This window comes from Scyliorhinus torazame, chromosome 9, assembly GCF_047496885.1.
Source record: "Scyliorhinus torazame isolate Kashiwa2021f chromosome 9, sScyTor2.1, whole genome shotgun sequence".
Lineage (NCBI taxonomy): Eukaryota > Metazoa > Chordata > Chondrichthyes > Carcharhiniformes > Scyliorhinidae > Scyliorhinus > Scyliorhinus torazame.
Window position 1 is genome coordinate 39,170,906 of NC_092715.1, and position 18,268 is coordinate 39,189,173.

Below are 18,268 nucleotides of genomic sequence, written 5' to 3' on the forward strand. Positions count from 1 at the left end.
CCAATTAAATGTTGAGAAGACTCAAGCCATTTTCTTGGTCCCCATTGCAAATGCCATTCCCTAGCTACAAGCTTGTATCCCTCTCCCTGGCAATTGTTTGAGGCTGAAGCAAACTACTTGCAACTTGATGGCGAACTTCATCTCATTAGATGATGATTGATGCCATGGTGGTCAGTCTGTGTTAAGCATTGCTGGTGTGTCTCAGGAGCCCCCACTCTGGCATGGCAGACTGCCACATTGGTTACAGTGGAAGAAAGTGGGCTGAGAACATACACAATTCGCTGGCCTCTGTTTTCTATGGGTCCCCTTCTCAACCATCTGCGCCTTTCAGCTCGTCTCTTCGAATTAGGCAGCCTCCAGAGGGTGGTCAGGGTCATCAGGTACCGCCTCTCAGTTGTCAGTTTCAATGTTTGCAATTTTCACGTCTCACGTGGTATCCTTGTAGCTGAGATATAGATGCCCAGGAGAGCATGGCCCAGTGACCAGTTCATCATACAGAAGGCTTTTGGGTACATGGGTGTCATCCATCTGGTGAACATGGCCAATTCAGGACCAGCATAATTGGCTTAGCGATGAGTGTATGCTGATGAAAATAGTATGGTCCAGGACCTCTGGGTTTATGACCTTGAAGTGCCAAGCGATGCTGACACAGCAAAGGTGGAAACGGCTCATCCTTTCCTCCTGCCTTGCAGGCAACTCCTGAACCATTCATCTTGCAACCAAATTCTTCACAGGCATGAGGGAATCTGTTCATTTGCTACTGAAGGTGTTCCCCGGTATGGAATGTTAATGTCACTGTAGAGCAGCTCTCTGATGTTGAGTAAAGCTGGACATCCTTTGTCAGTTCTGGCATGTAAGTAGTCACCATCTGTGGATGACCTGAAGGCACATCAACAGCAGCAAAGTGAAGAATAGACAAACAGTGTCAATGCCAGAAATAGCCATGTTTGACCCCACTTTGGATCCCAATGTGTTCCGACGTTGCCCATTCATAGCTGATCTTACCAATCATGTTGTTATGGAAAGAGGGGATCACACTGAGCAGCTTTGGCAGGCAGCCAATTCCTAGACTTAGCTAGACCATCTCTGCTCACATGGCCGAATGCCATAAAGAAATTGGTGAGGGCAATATATAACAATCCCCGTTTTTCACGGTGTTTCTCTTACAGTTAGCGGACTGAGAAGATCAGGTCAGTGGGAGTTTTTTCAGTTCAGAAGCCGCACTGAGTTTCAGGATCTATGCTGTAATAACCTTCATGAGGCCCATGAGGATACCCTAGTCGATCTCTCTGTGGGACTTATGGAATACCGGCTTCCCCGCTAATGGGCGGAGGCCCACACAGCCGGGGCTCATTCCTGGACTATATAAAAACTGGCCCGGACACGGACCCACATTCTGATAGTCCCGACAGGAACTGATTGCTGAGTGGCCCTTCCTGGATTCTCATTCTTGCTTTTAAATTCCTCCGGGCCTCACCTGCTCGTTATCTGTAACCTCCTTCAACCCCCAATCCTTGCTTCACTTTTGGCGCTGTGCTTTCAGCTCTCTGGGCCCTCTCTACTTCTATTTCACATTTAACACACTTTTTTTTTTAAATTCCAATTGAGGGGCAATGTATCATGGCCAATCCACCTATCTTGCACATCTTTGGGTTGTGGGGATGAGACCCATGCAGACATGGGGAAAGTGGGCGGGCTCCGCGCGGACAGTGACCCGGGCCGGGATTGAACCTCGGCGCCGTGAGGCAGCAGTGCTAACCACTGCACCACCGTGCTGCGCCTAACACACTATTTAAAGCCTACCTCTTTGATCAAGCTTTTGATCATCAGTCCAAACTCCATGTACTCTGTTATAAAATATCCTTATGTAGCTTGTTATCAATTTTGTTTTATAATGGGCAGCACGGTGGCTAAGTGATTAGCACTGCTGGTTCACAGCTCCAGGGACCTGAGTTTAATTCCGGCTTTGGGTGGCTGTCTGTGTGGAGTTTGCACTTTCTCCTTGTCTGCGTGGGTTTCCTCCGGGTGCTCCGCATTCCTCCCTCAGTCCAAAGATGTTAGGTGGATTGGCCGTGATAAATTGCCCCTTAGTGTCCAAAAGGTTAGGTGGGGTTACTGGGTTATGGGGATAGGGTGGAGGCATGGGATTACGTGGGGTGCTCTTTCCAAGGGCCGGTGCAGACTCGATGGGCCGAATGGCCTGCTTCTGCACTGTATATTCTATGATCTGTGTGTATGCTGCTGTAGCGGCCATTTCCTATGCAATAAACTCGCATTTACTCAGCTACAATGGCCTCCTGGGTCTTTATAGATGAATTCTGCCAGGATGTGTTATGTGACAAGGGCAACAGGGGCAAATACTCTTCTCATGATGCAATGACTGTGGGCACCCTTGCTCGTGTACAGGGTTACACTTTTCGTAGCAGGCATATTCCGCAGCACAACCCCTACCCTCCAGCAGAGGCAGAAACGTTTGTGCAGATGCTGCAGGAATGTCTGTTTCCCCGTGCTTGATGTTTGTGCCATTGGTATCACAGGCCCCGAGGTGAGCTTTTATCCATGTTCCATGCCACCACTAAGATTGCTTATTTCCACCACCAGAACACTACCTGAGTCAGCTCTGTCACAGTTCACATACTGCTGAAATTCCCTGCATGCCTTTGTTACCTCCATAACTATTCGACTGTACCTCTGGTTAGCTTCCCATATTTTACAACCTGAAACTGGAGGCCCTCCAAAAATCTGCTATCTGTATCTTAACCCACACCAAATGTTCTTTACCCATCACCTGTTAGCTCTTTGACTTGCCTCTGCTCCTGGTCAAACAGCGTGCCAATTTTGAAATTCTGAGCCATATTTTCAAATCCCTCCATGGCCTTTACTCCTCTCTATCTCTCTAATCTCCTCCAGCTATACAACCTTCCAAGATAGTTGTGCTCCTTTGAGTCTGACCTCTTGTGAATCTCCCGTTTTAATCGCTCCGCCATGTCTTCAGTTGTCTTGTCCCTAAACTCTTGAATTCCTCCCTAAACCTCTGTACATCACTTTCCCTTTTTAAGAGACTTCTTAAAACTTGCCTCATTGACTGAGCCTTTGACCATCAGGCTTAATATTTCCTTAAGTGATTTGTGTCATATTTTATTTTCGAACTCCTCTGTGAAGGACCTTGTGTGTGGTATTATCATAAATGTAAGTACTGCAAGGGTCAATGAAATGTAGCCACTGGAGGGAGCTTCAGTTACAAGTATATTAGGCATTGATGCTAAGCCTTGTGGGCGAGAGTGTGCAGGGGTTAGCTTGAGAGAGTCAGAAGTACAGATAGTGTGAGTAAGAGCAGATCATAGTTTATATCAGTATAAAGATTAGTTGTGGATGAGTGTGGTTTATACGATAATAATCAACTCTGTATTCTTTAAGAGTATGTGTCGAATCCAAATTAATAGTGTTAATAAATTTCTAGCTTTGTTCAAGTTAAAGCTATTTTGTGGTCTTTGTGAACATTACGCCAACAATCCTGAATTTAGAAACACAAAGAACACCACACCTTGGACCATGTTATTATGTCAAAGGTGCGATTTAAATATAAACTCTTGCTATTGCTCTGGCCGAGTTCAGCAACTCGAAAACCAGGAACCAACTCTGGTCTGCTGCCTCTCAATCAGAAGGTCTCTGATTCACACTGAACGAGTGCTGCACTGTCAGAGATGTCATACTTCTTAAGAACTAGGAACAGGAGTAGGGCATCTGGCCCCTCGAGCCTGCTCCGCCATTTAATGAGATCATGGCTGATCTCTGTGGACTCAGCTCCACTCTCCGGCCCGTACACCATATCCCCGAATCCCTTTATTCTTTAGAAAGGTATCTATCTTTTTCCTAAAAACGTTTAAAGAAGGAGCCTCAACTGCTTCACTGGGCAAGGAATTCCAGAGATTCACAACCCTTTGGGTGAAGAAGTTCCTCCTAAACTCGGTCCTAAATCTATTTCCCCTTATTTTAAGGCTATGCCCCCTAGTTCTGCTTTCCCCGACCAGTGGAAACAACCTGCCCGCATCTATCCTATCTATTCCCTTCATAATGTTATATGTTTCAATCAGATCGCCCCGCATCCTTCTAAACTCCAATGAGTACAGTCCCAGTCTACTCAACCTCTCGTCATAATCTAATCCCCTCAACTCTGGGATCAACCCAGTGAATCTCCTCTGCACTCCCTCCAGTGCCAATATGTCCTTTCTCAGGCAAGGAGACCAAAACTGAATACAATACTCCAGATGCGGCCTCACCAACACCCTATACAATTGCAGCCTCACACTTGGCAACATTGAATTCCATCTGCCAGACCCTAGCCCATTCACCTAACCCATCCAAATCCTTCTGCAGACTTCCAGTATCCTCTGCACTTTTTGCTTTACCACTCATCTTAGTGTCGTCTGCAAACCTTGCCACATTGCACTTGGTCCCCAACTCCAAATCATCTATGTAAATTGTGAACAACTGCGGGCCCAACACTGATCCTTGAGGGACCCCACTAGTTACAGGTTGCCAACCAGAGAAACACCCATTTATCCCCACTCTCTGCTTTCTATTAGATAACCAATCCTCCACCCATGTTACCACTTTACCCTCAATGCCATGCATCTTTAGTTTATGCAGCAACCTTTTGTGTGGCACCTTGTCAAAAGCTTTCTGGAAATCCAGATGTACCACATCCATTCGCTCCCCGTTATCTACTGCACTGCTAACATCCTCAAAAAATTCTACCAAATTAGTCAGACACGACCTACCCTTTATGAACCCATGCTGCGTCTGCCCAATGGGACAATTTCCCTCCAGGTGTCCCGCTATTTCCTCCTTAATGATAGATTCCAGCATTTTCCCGACAACCGAAGTTAAGCTTACCGGCCTATAATTACCCGCTTTCTGCCGACCTCCTTTTTTAAACAGTGGTGTCACGTTTGCTACCTTCCAATCCTCTGGGACCACCCCAGAGTCTAGTGAATTTTGGTAAATTATCACTAGTGCGTTTACAATTTCCCTAGCCATCTCTTTTAACACAGTGGGATGCATCCCATCAGGGCCAGGAGACTTGTCTACCTTTAGCCCCATTAGCTTGCCCAATACTGCCTCCTTAGTGATTACAATCATCTCAAGGTCCTCACCTATCTTATCTTTATTTCCATCAGTCACTGGCATGTTATTTGTGTCTTCCACTGTGAAGACTAACCCAAAAAACCTGTTCAGCTCCTCAGCCATTTCCCCGTCTCCTATTATTAAATCTCCCTTCTCATCTTCCAAAGGACCAATATTTACCTTAGCCACTCTTTTTTGTCTTATATATTGTAGAAGCTTTTACTATTGCTTTTATGTTCTGAGCCAGTTTACTTTCATAGTCTACCTTTCTCTTCTTTATGGCTTTTTTAGTAGCTTTCTGTTGTCCCCTAAAGACTTCCCAGTCCTCTAGTCTCCCACTAATATTTGCCACTTTGTATGTTTTTTCCTTCAATTTGATACTCTCCCTCACCTCCTTAGATATCCACGGTCGATTTTTCCCCTTTCTACCGTCTTTCTTTTTTGTCGGTATGAATCTTTCCTGAACACTGTGAAAGATCGCTCGGAAGGTTCTCCACTGTTCCTCAACTGCTTCACCATGAAGTCTTTGCTCCCAGTTTACCTTAGCTAGTTCTTCTCTCGTCCCATTGTAATCACCTTTTTTCAAGCACAAAACACTCGTGTTTGATTTTACCTTGTCATCCTCCAACTATATTTTAAATTCCATCATATTGTGGTCGCTCCTTCCAAGAGGATCCCGAACTATGAGATCATTAATCAATCCTGCCTCATTACACAGGACCAGATCTAGGACCGCTTGTTCCCTTGTAGGTTCCATTACATAGTGTTCCAGGAAATTATCCCGGACACATTCTATAAACTCCTCCTCAAGGCTGCCTTTACCAACCTGGTTAAACCAATCGACATGCAGATTAAAATCTCCCATGATAACCGCTGTACCATTTCTACATGCATCCGTTATTTCTTTGCTTGTTGCCTGCCCTACCATCCTGTTACTATTTGGTGGCCTATAGACTACTCCTATCAGTGACCTTTTCACCTTACTATTCCTGATTTCCACCCAAATTGATTCAAACTTATCCTCTATAGCACCAATATCATCCCTTGCTATTGCCCGGATGCCATCCTTAAACAACAAAGCTACACTACCGCCCTTACCGTCCATTCTATCCTTTCGTAGTCTGATACCCTTGGATATTTAACTCCCAGTCGTGACCATCTTTTAACCATGTTTCAGTAATGGCCACTAAATCATAGTCATTCACGATGATTTGCACCATCAACTCATTCACCTTATTCCGTATACTACGAGCATTCAGGTAAAGTACACTTTATGCTGTGTTTTATGTCTTTGTTATGAATCCTAACACCTTGATCAGTAACTTTTTGCAAATTATTTTCCTCTTATCCTTTCTCCTAATTTTCCTTGTCTTTGAATCCATATCTCTACATAATAACCTGCTCTCCATTAACCATTATTCTGTCCATAGCTTTACCCTTCCCTTCCCCCCAACTTGCTAGTTTAAAGTCCTTGTGACCAACCTATTTATCCTATTCGCTGGAACACTGGTCCCAGAATGGTTCAGGTGAAGACCGTCCCAACGGTACAGGTCCCTCCTGCCCCAGTCCTGATGCCAATGCCCCCATGAAATGGAATCCCTCTTTCCCGCACCACTCCTTTAGCCACGTGTTAACTTCCCTAATTTTCTCAACCCTCTGCCAATTGGCACGTGGCTCGGGTTGTAATCCAGAGATTATAACCCTGGAGGACCTGTTCTTTAATTTAGTCCCTAGTGTTTGATAATCCCCAAACAGGTCCTCTTTCCTAGTCTGACCTATGTTGTTAGTCCCAACGTGGACCACAACAACTGGATCCTCCCCCTCCCTCTCCAAAATCCTTTCAAGCCGATCAGAGATATCCCTCACCCTGGCACCGGGCAGGCAACATACCATGCGGGACTCTCGATCGGGCTTACAAAGGATGCCATCAATCCCCCTAATTATAGAATCCCCTACAACTACCACTTGTCTTTTGCTCCCCCCTCTTGAATGGCTTCCTGTACCACGGTGCAGTGGTCAGTCAACGCATCCTCCCTACAGCCCTCTTCCTCATCCACACAGGGAGCAAGTACCTCATACCTGTTGGACAAGGTCAAGGGCTGAGGCTCCTCAACTCCTAAACTCAGGATCCCCCTACCTGCCTCCCTTGCAGTCACACCACTCTGTCCCTGACCACTGACCAAATTAACAGTACTTATTCTACCGGGTGTGACTGCCTCCTGAAACAAAGCGTCCAGGTAATTTTCCCCCTCCCTGATGTGCCGCAGTGTGTGCAGCTTGGTCTCCAGCTCATCAATTCTAAGCCGAAGTTCCTCGAGCAGCCAACACTTGCTGCAGATGTGGTCACTGACGGTCTCAATGGGATCCACCAGTTCCATCATCATACAGCAACAGCACATCACCTGTCCAGCCATCTTCAACTAGTTAATTAATTTAAATAATTTTTAAAACATTTTTTATAGAACCTCAAGGATAAGCCCAAACACCAACAAAAACACAGCCCTCTCTAGCCACTCACCCAAACTCAGTCACTCACCTAAACTCAGATGCACTCTGTTCCAATCAGCACTCAGTCACTCACCTAAACTCAGATGCACTCTGTTCCAATCAGCACTCAGTCACTCACCTAAACTCAGATGCACTCTGTTCCAATCAGCACTCTGTGACTTAAAGGCACTCCTGCCACACCTTTTGTACCCTGCCCGATTTCCAATGAGCCAATAGGCCCGCTCCAGGAACTGAAGTCTCTTTTAAATATGCACTCACCTCTCCCAGCAACCCTGCAGCCTGTGGCCTGCTCCAGGAACTGAAGTCTCTTTTAAATATGCACTCACCTCTCCCAGAAACCGTGCAGCCTGTGGCCTGCTCCAGGAACTGAAGTCTCTTTTAAATATGCACTCACCTCTCCCAGCAACCCTGCAGCCTGTGGCCTGCTCCAGGAACTGAAGTCTCTTTTAAATATGCACTCACCTCTCCCAGCAACCCTGCAGCCTGTGGCCTGCTCCAGGAACTGAAGTCTCTTTTAAATGTGCACTCACCTCTCCCAGCAACCCTACTGCCTGTGGCCTGCTCCAGGAACTGAAATCTCTTTTAAATGTGCACTCACCACTCCCAGCAACCCTGCAGCCTGTGGCCTGCTCCAGGAACTGAAGTCTCTTTTAAATATGCACTCACCTCTCCCAGCAGCCCTGCAGCCTGTGGCCTGCTCCAGGAACTGAAGTCTCTTTTAAATATGCACTCACCTCTCCCAGCAGCCCTGCAGCCTGTGGCCTGCTCCAGGAACTGAAGTCTCTTTTAAATATGCAGTCACCTCTCCCAGCAACCCTGCAGCCTGTGGCCTGCTCTAGGAACTGAAGTCTCTTTTAAATATGCACTCACCTCTCACAGCAACACTGCAGCCTGTGGCCTCTAAAGACTTCAGATGTCTTGTCAGATGGAGATAAAGATAATTCCAGGGCAGATGGGGCCTTGTCTGAAAAACAGCACCTCCGACAGTGCAGCATTCCCTCAGGACTGCGCTGTAGGGCAGAATCTTCAGGACTGAGAAGATTTCCGGGTGGTGGGATCCTTTCATAATCCAGATCCTAATGGTGTCAGTATTTCATCTTCCTGGAATGTATCGGCCACCTCTGCGTTCTCCATCCAATTCGAACCAATTAGACCTGGCTACACAGGCTGGAGGGCCAATCACAACAGCTGAGGCTGTGCATAACCAGCAGGCCAAACGGCACAAGTGAGTGCCGCTGATGTGGGTGAGATATCACAACAGCACCTCAGATGGAGTCACCTCTGAAAGCTTCCACAAGTTTAAAGATTGAGTTCAACAAAAGCTGGCTGGTCATCATTTTGGAGGAGGGACCCTTTCATCGGATGTTCAATGGCTGAGGTTGTGGCCTGCAGCCACCTGTGACTCTACGCTGTGGGGATTTAAGGAAGGTGTAATTAGACCCTGGACTCCTAACAGGAGGCCTCCTCCAGGTAGTTGCCTGCTTGCAGCCTCAGAGAGAGGCTCATCCACTTTCAGGGAAGATCCTGGTGGTTTCACCAATTTACCCCAAAGTGAACGCTTACTTATTGACACCCCGAATATCACCACATCTGGACTCGGTGCCACCTTTACCCCCCAGCACCTCTGTCATTACGTCCACGGACCCCTGCAAGAACCCCCTCAGTTTCGAACATTTCCAAAACATGTGGACGTGATGAAAGTTGCACTTTCTGAAGATATCAAAGTTTGAATTTCTCAAAAGCAGTACGGTGTGCAACCCATGGTTATTTTAATAAGCAGCCCTGTGCATTTAGAGAACAACTTGCTGTGGAATTATCGGCCCATCCCAAGCATCACAAATATTGAGGGGCCCGGTGCTTCCTCGCTGTGGGGTAAAGGGAAGATCAAAGAGGAAAATAAAATTTCTCCCCGTTCACTTCCTGATGGGAGGAAAGGAAGCTGGCATCAAGTAATGAAACTATGTATCGTGATTCATGTCTTAAAATTAAACCGTTCATCTACTCTCCCCGCTGCTACTTTCAAAGCTGTGATAATAAAACCAGTCTTCACTTTACATCTCCAATCAGCATCTGAACACTGCGCAACTGAAAGTATTCAAGATAATCAAGGGAAGTAAGAAAGTAAATTGAGGCAGGTTGCTCACTGGCAAAGCATTAAAACATCAAGGATTAATACTCAGAAGTTAGATTAATCCTCAGTTCCGGGAATCATTGAATCCCTACAGTGCAGAAGGAGGCCTTTCGGACCATCGGGTTTGCACCGACCCTCTGAAAGAGTAGCCTACCTAGGTCCACGCCCCCATCCTATCCCCGTAACCCCACTAACCACACCTAACCTTTTGGACACTAGGGGGCAATTTAGCTTGTCCGATCCACCTAACCTGCACAACTTTAGTCTGTAGGGGGAAACCCGAACACCTGGAGGAAACCCACACAGACATGGGGAGAAAGTGCAAACTCCATACAGTCACCCGAGGCCGGAAGTGAACCCAGGTCCCTGGCGCTGCGAGGCCGCAGTGCTAACCACTGTGCCACCATGCCGGAATCTCCAGGACACTCCAGGGATTGAAGTACATGACACAGGTTGGTACACAGAGCAACTAGAAATATTTTGGTGTGAGAATGGGTAAAGGGCAATGGCAAAAGATGGGTAGGTGGGGTTTGTATATTTAACAGTGACAAGCCTATTCGGCCTCGTAGCCTTTTCCTGACCCTAAATGTTCTTATGTTCTCATGCACTAATCTGTGAAAGTGCTTTAGATTCTGAAGCCACAATTATTGAAAGCTCTTCCGTGTAATCCTTTCAAAGTGTGTAACTGTTCAGACAGCATCAACACAGCAATAACCACTTTCCTGTTATTCTAAAGAAGACATTGATAAAGGTGAGCTTCAATTGTGCTTACAGTTTAACATGATCAATGAAAGTTATTCAGCTCAATGGGGGTCTGCACCAAATGGCTGGTTTGCCACTTTAAAGCCACATAATAGTCATTAATCCTCTAAAAAGAAAGATAATAGTGAGAACTAAAGAAGTATTGTAGAAAGAATTGACAGCAAGTGAACAAGACACTCAGTACTGCAGAATATGTCAGTGATGCATAAAAGTGCAAAGGAATTCTCCGCAAGGTGCTGTAATCTTGAATCTCAAATGTCCTGCATTCCAGGAGAGAAAAGAGAAAACGCTTCAAAAACATTCTGAAGCTCTCCTTGAAGCGTGGCAGCGCGGCCATTGGTGATTGGGAGGAGCTTGCTCCCAATCGTTCAAAATGGCGTCAACCTGTCCATCAAGCTGCATCATGCTTTGAGTCCAAATGCCTCAATGATGATTGGTCAGGGTGGCAGCAGGAAAGGAAAGAAAAGGAAGCAAATCCTGCACTCCGGATCCCACTAATTTGTGGGACATCCTGTCCAAAGTGTCCAGTGGTCTGTAGATCGAGGATCAGCCTGTCCAGTCACATGAAGACCTGTGGCAGAAACTGGCGACCCTGAGTGGATGTCATCCTCGAATTGAGGGGTGGTCAATGATGATAGGGCACTTCACAGCCAGGTTTGCTTCTTTGACGTGTAGTCACTGCTGTCCATTAGGAAATATAGGAGCCAATTTGAATGCAGCAACGTCCCACAAGCAGCAAAGTGATAAGCACTACACTTGTGCTGTTGTGAGAGTGATAAATATTGGCATGGAAGCTGGAAATAGCAAAATAGCACCATGAGGTTTTATAATTGTACCTGGAAAGAAATACTGGACCTCGGCTCAACATCTCATCTGAAAGACATCACCTCCGACAGCATAGCACTCCCTCAGCGCTGTCTAAACCTTGATTATTGTGCTCAGGGACCCACCATCTGTCTGACTCAGAGGTGAGAGTGCTGCACACAGAGTTAACACTAATTTTAACACATTTGCTCTGTTGTGCTCTGCTTGTAGTCCCTGGGGTCCTGACTGGAACAAGGCTAGAATCAGCCACACAAATCAAAAACTGACCGTAATATTGTCACAGCGAACAGCAAGGGAATGAAAAACTGCAAACAGCTAAAGGATTAACGACTTGATTGATTAGCTTCCCAACATAGCAACAGGATATAGCTCAGGGAAAATGTCACCTCGGCTTCTTTCAGTCCTCCCCATAACTATGAAACAATGAGTAATTGTGTAGCACTTGTGCAGCACTGCATCTGCCCTTCAATATTAACTAGTTAAGTCTTTAATTAGTCATAATTCAAGTTATTATAGCACATGGTTGGGGTTGAAATCCCCATTTGTTTAAATCAACACTTTTTAATTCTAAATACCAGAATTAGCCTTGAAACCACAGATGCTTGATTCCAAAACACATCAGTCACTTCCATCCATTCACCAATCTTGCAAGCAATCAATTCACAAGGTGAATCCTTGGGTAGATGGTATATGGCGGGGGATGGGGGAGAGGGGTCCTTGCAGGGGAGAGGGTATAAAATGTGATTTGTCTTAAATGACCTTGTACCAGGTTGAATGATGTAAAACAGTAACTTAAAATGTCATTCTGAAGTCAATTACCAATAACATCTTACACTCTGATTGCTGTATCGGAGACACAATGTGGCACTCTATTTTATGGTGTTGACAGTGTTCCATAAATAAAATGAGGAACATCAGTTGAAGACTTATCACTGTCAATAGTTTTAGCTTTGATTTAGTCAGATTCCCCCATTCCTGCTCTGCAACTTAGAAATTATGTGCATTGGCAACAGCCACTTCCAAGCACTGCGCAGTCCGCTAAGTGCTGTCAGATGTTGATAAGGGATATGGCAATGTGCACTATAAAGGCAAGAAAAGAGTCATATCTAACCAGAGTCCTGAGGAGGCTGATCCTTGTTGGGATATAGTTTGAAAGGTGCTTGTTCCCACACGTATTTTTCCAACAACTTACAGCACTTCAATTCCTCCGATATTCCTGCAGCGTTTTGGGGCAGCACGGTAGCACCAGGGTCCCAGGTTCGATTCCCCGCTGGGATACTGTCTGTGCGGAGTCTGCACATTCTCCCCGTGTCTGCGTGGGTTTCCTCCGGGTGCTCCGGTTTCCTCCCACAGTCCAAAGACGTGCAGGTTCGGTGGATTGGCCATGATAAATTGCCCTTCATGACCAAAAAGGTTAGGAGGCGTTGTTAGGTTATGGGGATAGGGTGGAAGTGAGGGCTTAAGTGGGTCAGTGCGACCCGATGGGCCGAATGGCCATCTTCTGCACTGTATGTTCTGTGTTCTATGTTCATGTATGTTTGGTTATTCTTTTCTTCTGATAATACTTTCAACATATAATATGTCCCACTTAATTTGAAGGACACGTCTCTCAATTTGTCAATTAGTTTGCAGGCACAAAAAGCAATGTAAATGCTGATTTAATTAAATTGCTTCATTCAAAATACTGGATAGTTCAAGTGTTATTGTGCAACGGTTGACTTTGCATTAACAGTAGATTGGATTGTCTGCATTACATAGAAGACCTTCAATTACAGCAAATTTTGGCGGCACGGTGGCACAGTGGTTTACACTGCTGCCTCACAGCGCCAGGGACCCGGATTCAATTCCAGCCTTGGATGACTGTGTGGCGTTTGCCCGTTCTCCCCATGTCTGCGTGAGTTTCCTCCGGGTGCTCCTGTTTCCTCCCACATCTATGTGAATTGGCCATGCTAAATTGCCCCTTAGTGTCCAAAGATTCACCCAAAGGGTTGTGAATCTATGGAATTCCTTGCCCAGTGAAGCAGTTGAGGCTCCTTCATTAAATGTTTTCAAGATAAAGATAGATAGTTTTTTGAAGAATAAAGAGATTAAGGGTTATGGTGATAGATAGTTTTTTTGAAGAATAAAGGGATTAACGGTTATGGTGTTCGGGCCGGAAAGTGGAGCTGAGTCCAAAAAAGATCAGCCATGATCTCATTGAATGGTGGAGCAGGCTCGAGGGGCCAAATGGCCTACTCCTGCTCCTAGTTCTTATGTTCTTATGTGCAGGTTAACTGGGGTTACAGGGATAGGCTGGGGGAATAGGCCTAGATAGGTTGGAGGATCGGTGCAGACTTGATGGGCCTAATGGCTTCCTTCTGCGCTGTCAGGGTGCTACGGTTCAAAGGAGACAATTTCTTCCATCATGCTTGCATGGGTACTGGCTCTCCGAGCAGAGCTAACAATTGCAAGCCCACATCCCAGCTCTTTCCCGTACTTCCCAGTGCTCAATCCAAATATTCCACATTCAGTGCTTGAAGTACCATTGTGGAAATGTATTATTAACCGTATTCTTTTCAAATAAACTAAAACCAATACAAATTCCTCATGCTTTGGGAGCTGAATGTGATCCCCAAGAGATTAGCATGAATTTGTAGTTTGCCAAAATTGAGTAACTGGAAAGGTTGATCACATTTTTAGTCTTAACGTGCGAGACTGCTGTACAAATGAATTTATTTCCAGACACAAAGCCCTAAGATTTTGAAGGTCAGAATTTATATATATGGAACACTGATTTTTTGGACTGAACTACAGAGCTATGAAATGCAGGGAATGAATAACCACTGAGAATGTGCTAGTTTTCTTGGAGAAGTGGAATTTGGTGAAAAAAAACCTGCAAAGTTCTTTCACCATCATTGGGCTTGTTGAAATTGGCTTTCTGAAGTAATGTTTGAGAAATTAGACCATTTGTCATTTTAAAACCATTTGGAAACTTCTGAGGTAAAAAAAAACCTCTTGAACTTTGGATGACATACATATAGGCGCAATTCAATGTTGAGAACAGCAGGATATGATATCACCCGGTGTCAATTCTACTACAAGTGTACTTTGTCTGAATACTAATTAACCCACTGAAGCATTTTTTAGTTACTTAAGACGAGTCAGTGCCCAGGGCTACCCACATGCCAAGACAAAGCAAGACGCTAGCGTCAGTTCAGTGTACAACATAGGCGGTACCTTCTACAGTGAGTTGTAGACTATTGATGTAACAAACTGGGTTCAATACTACCAGCTATAAAACTATAACAATAGAAACATTGGGAAGAAAGAATGTGGATTTATATAGTCCCTTTGAGGATAACCCAAAATGTCTCACAGCAATGAAGCACTTATCAAATGTAACTAGTGTTGTAGGAAATCTGCAGCTAATAAAAGTAAAGTAACTTCGCCAAAGCTCCAGGGACTACAAGCTGCTTTCCCCTTTGAGGGGGGAGAGCTGACTGGTGGTGGTTTAACCTGAGGATCACCACATCTCAGGCGAGGGGCAAGGTTGAGAAGGTGGGGCCTTCATGAATAACCTCAGCCGGTACAGGAATTGAGCCCCGGCTTTTGGCCTTGTTCTGCATCACAAACCAGCTGTCCATCCAACTGAGCAAAACCGGCCCCCAAAATCAAAGTGGTGAATGTGGGTTAAAACAGCAATGAGTTTGAGTGATGTAGGTTGAGGGAAAATGTTAGTGAGGACAATGGTGAGAATCTCCTCCTACTTCTCCTCCCGCGAAATAGTGCCATGGGGATCCTTTGTATCCACCTGCGCGTGTAGACAGGTTCTTGGTTTAACATTTCACCAAAACGACAACAGTGCAGTGCTCCCTCAGGATTGCACTGGAATGCCAGACAAGGATAGGTGCTCAAGTCCCTGGAGTGGGATTTGAACCCTGAACATTTTGACTCAAGGGGTGAGGGTGGGCCATCCTTCTGTTCCCAGAAATCATTCCCAGAATGGGTTTCAAGGATTCTCAGGCCTGTGGAGGCAACATTCTTGAACTGATCCCTTGGAGAGTAGCTTGGATCGATTTCCCCATTCTCCCTGTAAGGACGTTCTGACACCAACTCAGAATCATGCCCAAGACAGTATGATACATCCGCTAACGTCTGCCAAAGAAGTGAGGACTAACAACTCTTTGGGGCAACAAGTTCTTGAGGCTAGGTCATGTGAAAATTTAAAAATGGAAATCAAGGTGGATTTTTATCTGGAAATAGTATTAAGGGTTAATGAACCAAGGTGGGTAAGATAGAGTTAAGATTAGCCATGATCTAATTTAGTGACAGAGCAGGGTCCGGGAGCTAAGTAGCTTGCCCCTGCTCCCATGTTCCTGTAGCCTGTAATATCGCTGCCAAAAACTGTTTAAAATAATTTCCTGTACAAGTAAATATGAAGCTTGAATGCTTTCAAGTTGAGACTGCAACCCGGAGAAATTGCATTGCGCAACCCAAACAGTAATTTTAATTTATAAAAGGCTCTCGAAACTATTGCACTCTCAATGATAGAACATTATTCTTGACAGCAGATTTATTTTGTAACATGCTTTGCCAGTGAAGCGGACCAATTTAGGTAAATATGCATATTTGTTTCACTGAATGGATTTACTATTATGTACATATAACACAGTGAAAGGCCTGTGACGTAATTCTCACCAGCTGTAATCAGGGTGGCTGATACTTGAGATTAGCTAACCAACCCACTGAACACATGGCTTCTGATACTTTCCCCATTATTTTTCGATGCTCACTCTTGTTGTTGGGGTGACAAAGTGGTTAGGGATAACAAACATTTGTCACACCTCACAAAGTGCTTTGCAGCCATTTTGTACCTTTGAGGTTTTGTCACTAACATGGTGAACGCATCATCCAATCTGCGCAAACAGCACTGTGATAATAACCATGTCATCCATTCTCGTGATGTGTGTTGTGGGATAAATATTGTTTCAAAATGGGACAAAATGGGACTGCTGCCAATTTGGTCATATGAACGCACCAAGAGAGACAGCAACGCCACTAATGGGTTAATGTGGCAAGCATATTAAGTCAGGGCCATGGATATTATAACCGGACTGGCAAATAATCATGACACATACTCCAGATTATGTAAACGAACCATTATCTCCTATACTAACTGAGGTCATAGGTCATAAACTAATTAGGGTCAGTAGCTACAGCACACCACGATGCTACACAGCCCAAGAATTTGCTAAGCTCTCGGTGATATGACCCTGCTGCTCCATATCCATAAACAACAGCAGCCTGCCCTGACAATGAGCATGCAACCCAATAACAATTGATTTGTATCAATTTGTTCAATGAATGGGTCAGCAATGAAACCCCTGTTAGAGGACGAGCTCCAATGTAGAGGCTAAATTAAAAGAGAGAACTGGTTCTAATATCATGGAATATAGGGTTGCTGATCGGTATTATTAGGCAAGGGCAGAACCCGAACTGCAATTGCAAATGAAAGCTTGCATCAACATCGCCAGTCCCAAAGGATGACTAGCATCTCTCTCCATTAGAGAGAAAGGGTTTTCTGGCAACCCGTTGCTTGTGGGTCACCACTCCACACGCTGGAAACAAACCTCCATGAAAACGACGCCGGTGTGGGGACTGAACCCACATCATTAGTAACATTCTGCATCATGCTCCATCCAACTGAGCTAACTGAACCCCAACAACTTATATAAAGCCTTAAATATTACTTAATTCACAGATAATCCATTGAATTTGAACAATACTCCAGTGAAAAAAAAGTACCAGAGTGTGTTGCTTTAGTTTTAAATGAAAATGAAATGAAATGAAAATCGCTTATTGTCACAAGTAGGCTTCAAATAAAGTTACTGTGAAAAGCCCCTAGTCGCCACATTCCACCGCCGCCTGTTCGGGGAGGCTAGTACGGGAATTGAAGTGGAATTTGGTAAAGAAAAAACCTGCAAAGTTCTTTCAACTGCTTGTTCTGCTTTAAAAGCTAGCTATTTAGCCCTGTGCTAAACCAGCCCCTTATAAGATCTATATCGAATTTCATAGATTTCATTGAATTTACAGTGCAGAAGGAGGCCATTCAGCCCATCAAGTCTGCACCGGCTCTTTGAAAGAGCACCCTACCCAAGCCCAATTTATACAGAACGTGATTTTTGTGTGGACACTATGAAGTTGCACCAAATCATTTGTAGGCAATATCTTTGATTCACTTGCCAATTATTCATTTCATGATCTAGTTGCAAGGATTCGGAGTAATATTAGGCAGTGTGTGAAATCGACATTCCAAAATATCCTGTGGGTTTTCTTCCTGAAAGTTAAAATTACCCCTAGTATTTGCAAGAGATGCACTGACCAGATCAGGCAGCTGCCATTATTGTATATACATTCAGATCACGATGTTTTGTGAATGTTTGGCTGTGCTGTGGGGAGGATCAGCTATGGGCTAGTACATAGAGACTGGCATTCTATGTCTGGGATCTCATTTTGTTGGGCTCTTATCCTTGAGGTGACTTGAGCAGGTAGAGCTGTACATTCTATTTCTCATAACGTTCTAGTTTCTTCCATAGTGACATAATTTGAAATTTGAAAGAGTGATCTCGTACAAGGACTCCGAATAGCTTGGTATTTTGCAACGTTTGGGGGAGTTTACACCACTTTGACTAACATATACCCCAAAGATGCTTAAACCAGATATTGGTGGGCTTCATTACATCATATTCTCGCTGCGGGTAAGGACAGTTAGACTTATCTCTGCCAGACTAGGATACTTAACATCAAGCCTTTGTTAAATTAATTTTGAAAGGATTGTTTCTATTCTATGAGACATAATGACTATTTAGTAACTAAACTGCCCACGTCATACATTTGAACACCACCATAAAGGAATTATTTAGCTGCCAAGTAAAA

The 18,268-nt window shown here is 44.8% G+C and overlaps 1 protein-coding gene across 3 annotated transcripts in view; it reads right to left on the reverse strand.

Annotated features, from left to right (window-relative positions):
- The window catches only part of vegfc (vascular endothelial growth factor c), a 254,164-nt gene that overhangs the window by 228,402 nt on the left and 7,494 nt on the right, over positions 1 to 18,268 (reverse strand). The gene's annotated exons all lie outside the window — the stretch shown is intronic.